At 38.4% G+C, this 5,013-nt stretch overlaps 1 non-coding gene across 1 annotated transcript; it reads left to right on the forward strand.

Moving 5' to 3' along the window:
• Positions 1 to 545: 545 nt before the first annotated feature.
• Positions 546 to 627, forward strand: trnas-aga. Its single transcript has one exon. It is a non-coding gene; the product is annotated as a tRNA-Ser (tRNA).
• Positions 628 to 5,013: the final 4,386 nt, after the last annotated feature.

Here is a 5,013-nt window from a genome sequence, read left to right on the forward strand (position 1 = left end):
TTATTTTCAATGACACGTTAACCGTAAAATGCGAAAATAGTTGCTCATTTAGACCTTGCAGGAGGGGGTGTGGTGTGGTACGAATAACCACAATGAATGAAATATTTCCGGAGATTATGGTTTTAGATGTTTATCTTCTGATTGCATTTACATGTCACAAGTCAAGCAAAGGTGGCCAAATATCTGTCTTATACTGCGTAGTTAAACTACAACTAGAGATGCACTATTTTTATCAGTTTATCATATATTTAGCATGTAAGTCTAAGTGTCAGATACAGTGAAGTAACAGCGTAATTACTTGCCTTTAAAGTCAGATCTAACAAATGCAAACACTCATGATGAAAGTTAATTAAATTGCTTCCAAAATTAATCAGAAACAGTATTTACATACAGATACAATAAAATAAACGAAAGATTTGTTGAACTCCTATATACAGTGCACTTATGACTACACAAATGCCACTAATACTATATCTTGTAACTTTATCCGCATCATACTATTAACTCAAGTATGAATCGATTTTGTCCATTAAAGCCCTCAGCAAGTTGTCGTGGCCGAGTGGTTAAGGCGATGGACTAGAAATCCATTGGGGTCTCCCCGCGCAGGTTCGAATCCTGCCGACAACGAAATGCCATTTCTTTTGTTTTTGTTCTTACAATGAGTATTAATAATATATACAATTTCAAAAAAGCCTTTACATTCCAGTAAAACAAAGAAATTTATGGGCAATTCATTGTAACAAAGCGACACTGGTTTGGCTAAGGTTCGCTCCGCTCAATACCTGGAGTCACTCCAATGGTCACGAAACAGCGCCCCCTACTGCTTACCTTCGCTGTTAGGGACCTTATTTCGACAGTCCAAATCGAAACTTTTAACCATTTGTGGAGACAAGGCTTTCCTTAGAGGCACCTCCTGTTTTGTATCACACATTGTTTGAATTAAGAACCAATATTTTCAGCAAGATGAAAAACACTTGTTGTTGCAGTAAATCAATATATCAGGATATATGACCAACTCATACCTTCTCATACATATATTTTGTATTTTATTGACAGGTACTGTCATGACTCAGCATATGTGATATATTTAATAACTAGCAGTAATTTATGTGTTACAAAATCATCATTTATTGTTGCAAAGTAGGTTGTATATAATTAAAAGAAATATATTTATTGAGACTGAAGTCATATCTTTCTCAGAATGTGTCCTCCAAAGGGTGACACTATTCTTCATTTTATTCTCAATATAAACCAAAAAATGTGACCACCACTGGACTATTATGTAGACTTATTATGTATTGGTTCATATTTTTCCAGGTACTGTGGGGCTCAGCCAGTGGGTGGCAGTGATATACCATAAATGACTGAACAGAAAGCGTGTACGAGTCTATATCATGTTAGTTTGAATAGACATGGGTTAATGTACAAAAAATGGGGATGAAAAAGCTGTCTGTCACATAAGTGATGTCCAAGTTTTGGAGAGTTTAAAATTCAGTTCTGTTTTAATGCTAGAGAGTGATACGCCTCCTCCCATACCTCTTTGCTATGTACTTGTCTGTAACTATTTTACCATATTTGCTAGATATTTGTGACACATATGAGGGGTACAAAAAATCCAGTATTTGCAATACAATAGGCACAAAAAACAGTTAAACAAGTTAAACAGTCTCACAACATTATGACAGGACATGGTGCATAATTCTGGAGGTTCGGGAAAGTGTAGGCCCTGAATGCAACTTCTGAATTGCAAAAGAGCCACAGGGGTCAACCTGGGACAGGAGTGTGCCAGAGTAAGTTTGAAATCCTCTCATCTGCCCACGTTTGCCAGTGGGGAAAGGAATGGAAAGTGTCAACCTTTGCATGCCAGATAAATGCATGCGCTCAAACAGTTGAAACGAGGGATCTGATAACTCTATCACATACCAGACAGCTACATGGCGACACAGATTGTTTGCATGGCGTCATAATTAAGTTTACTACATGAGAGAGTGAGGGTTAAACCTCACCTCACCACCACAACATTAACATCTGTGAACATGACAGACCCTGAAGAGCTCAAGCTGAGGGAAGCAGTATATTAAATTAATATATAGATATAAAATCATGAAGGAATATTCTAATATCAATAGTATCGATAAATCAATAAATTGTACCTCCAAATAACCAAAAACCACTCAAAGAGACACTAAATAACAACAAATGTCTCTCTTTTTTTCTGTCCCTCGGAGCTGTTTCTCCACCTCTTTGAAGTCATTTTGTGTCTTTTTGTGACCATTTTGCACCAAGTTATAGTGTCATTGCATCTCCTTGTGGTCATTTTGCATGTCCTTGTGGTTGTTTTGCATCTACGTGGCCATTTTGCATCTCTCTATAGATATAAACCCAGAGATCTGATCGTATTTACCTCACATAGTATCCATCAATGAACAACCGTGTCAGTGTGTGTATGTGTCTAGACTTTACTGAAAATACTCCCTGTAGTAATGATGCTGAGGGACTGGCACGAACAGGTCACTAGCTCACATGCTGATAATAATCTTCTCCACTCTGCACGAAATGTCCTCCTCACTTGCAAATCCTCAAATCATCTTAAAATGTGCACACACAGTGGAGCGCAGGGGGCTTTTAGTGCTGCCGCTGCTGTTGTCAACTACTACAGCAGCTCCATATGGCAGACAGCCTAGCCAAGCTTGAGAGGCAAAACCCCTGCAGCACAGCTATTCATCAGGACTTACATTTTAGAAAAAGCCTCACACAATAATGAGAGCTCTGTAGTTTTAAGTAGTTCCATCTACTCTCTGTTATTTATTGCATTTGAGAACTGCCAGTGCCACCAGTGGTCAACAGAGACCACAATGCACATATCTCACTGGGTGACATTATGGTAAATGTCATAAAAAACACAGAAGCACTGAGGCAGCCTTATATCTTTCATAACTAGATTACATCCCGGAGCGGAGGGCAAGAAAGAGGACAGTAACACAGATATGTAACAGCCTGCTAAAGGCTGTTGGTGACAAAAACGAAGGCCAAGAGGAGCCAGATTGTAAAGAAGAGGGCACAGTGGTTCTCTGAGCACTAAAAGTGAAAATGTGGAGCAGACAGTGCACCAGACCGCGGCTAACGTGATGTTAAAGATCTCAGTCGGCTGCAGCAGAGTGCTGCATGCAGAGAACCCCGGGGCTTCTCTTCAAGAAATGAAATCATCAGCTTCCTCTTCACCGCTTCTTCAGATCAACTGACACGTGCACATCATATGCACCTCAAGAGAGACTCTTTGGATGGGTTTCACTAAACCCACTGACTGACTGACTCACTGACACTGCTCTGCTGTCTGGAGGAATTTTCTTCTGGTTGTGGAAGATTCTGTAGTCTGCATATTTCCTGTGCATTTGCGGATTGTATACATAGATTGTTTGATACAATAGCAGCATGACACAATGAAAATCTTTACATTGTTTCTGGATGGACGAGACATTTAAGGATTTGTGTGTCGTTGCATGTTTTAACCTGTTTAATACAAGTCAAATAACAATATTTGTCCTGTGACTTCTGTTTCAGCAAGGAGTAAAAGTAAACCTACATTCTTCTCAGTTAAGGAGAATCTGCAGTCTGAGTAAATGGGTTGGTGCTGTTGTTCTAAAATATACGCCACAAAAATAATTTTTTTTTTTTTAATAATTGCATTTTATTAATTGAAAAAACAAAACAAACAAACAAACGCAAATAAAAAAAAAGCAAAAAACAAAACAAAACAAAAAAAACAAAAACGAAACAGTATCATTAGGTAAGACAAGGCGAGAGACACTTAAATAAGAAGAGTTCCATGTTGGTGAAGATACAGGTGAGGGCGGGGTGATGTAGGAGGGGAGGGGAAGGGGGCACTGTTGGATGGAACAGGTTGGATTATGTACACTGTTTCTCACTGCAGGACTGGCAGGCCCCATAAAGGGAGGGGGGCTCAAAGTAGCAGGTCGGAGACACTGAAACACCAGAGAGAAAGGCACTATCCAGAGAGAACAAGAGAACAGAAAGCAAAAACACAGTAAACAAGCACACAAACACACAGGACCAGAAATCAAAATGTATGCCCCAAAAAAGACAAAAAAAAAGAAAAAAAAGTGCTTGACTACACACCACATTGTACAGGACCAAAAAAAAAAAAAGAAAAAAAACAAAAGAAGGAAAAAAGTTTTACATCATTTACACTGATCTCTCAACTTTTAGCATAAAAGACAATCTCTCAGGTTTCTGAACTGTTAATCTGTGCCAGCTGCATCTGCACTGGTGATTACACTATGTGATTATCCCAACTCGGCCTCTTTGCTATGTGCAGGTATAACAAGGAGGAGAGAGTCTGCCGATGCATGCATGTAATCAGTGTTGGTGAATATGCACGTTAACTGCCTTTACATATCCTCATACATCATTCTCCTTAGAAATGAATATTGACAACATTACTATTTCAGCATGTCTTTTAAAATCCCTTGCATGGTTGTGTAATTCAGTTCTCCGACCTCGCTTCCCTCATGTTAATGTCTATGGACTCAGTCAGCTACATTCACTGCCCAAGTAAAATGGCTGCAATAAATACATTGGCTTTGAAAAAGGTGGCTGACCTTTACACAGGGCTTCGTAATAGAACAGCTCTTGCAGCATTCATGGCTCTACTTGCTGGTCGACATTAGCTTCCTGGACACGATCAGTTTCTTCTTGGAGAACAAATTTTGCTTTCTTTGCATTATAGACAAGAGAAACTTCTTCAATTTGAATTCATGACCCCTTAAATATCATGCTATATTATCTGAGATCCCTCAGATAGATTCAGAAAAAAAAAAAACAAACAAACTAAAACTTAACTGACAATTCAGCACATTCTAGAGCTACTAGGTCTCATCCAGACTAACAAAAAATTGAACATAATTTACAAATGGAAAAAAAAAAAATACAATTTGTGATGAGAGGTAAAACAGACAAAACACATACAAATATATAATATATATTCTTAAAAAA

This window comes from Scatophagus argus, chromosome 16, assembly GCF_020382885.2.
Source record: "Scatophagus argus isolate fScaArg1 chromosome 16, fScaArg1.pri, whole genome shotgun sequence".
Classification (NCBI taxonomy): domain Eukaryota; kingdom Metazoa; phylum Chordata; class Actinopteri; family Scatophagidae; genus Scatophagus; species Scatophagus argus.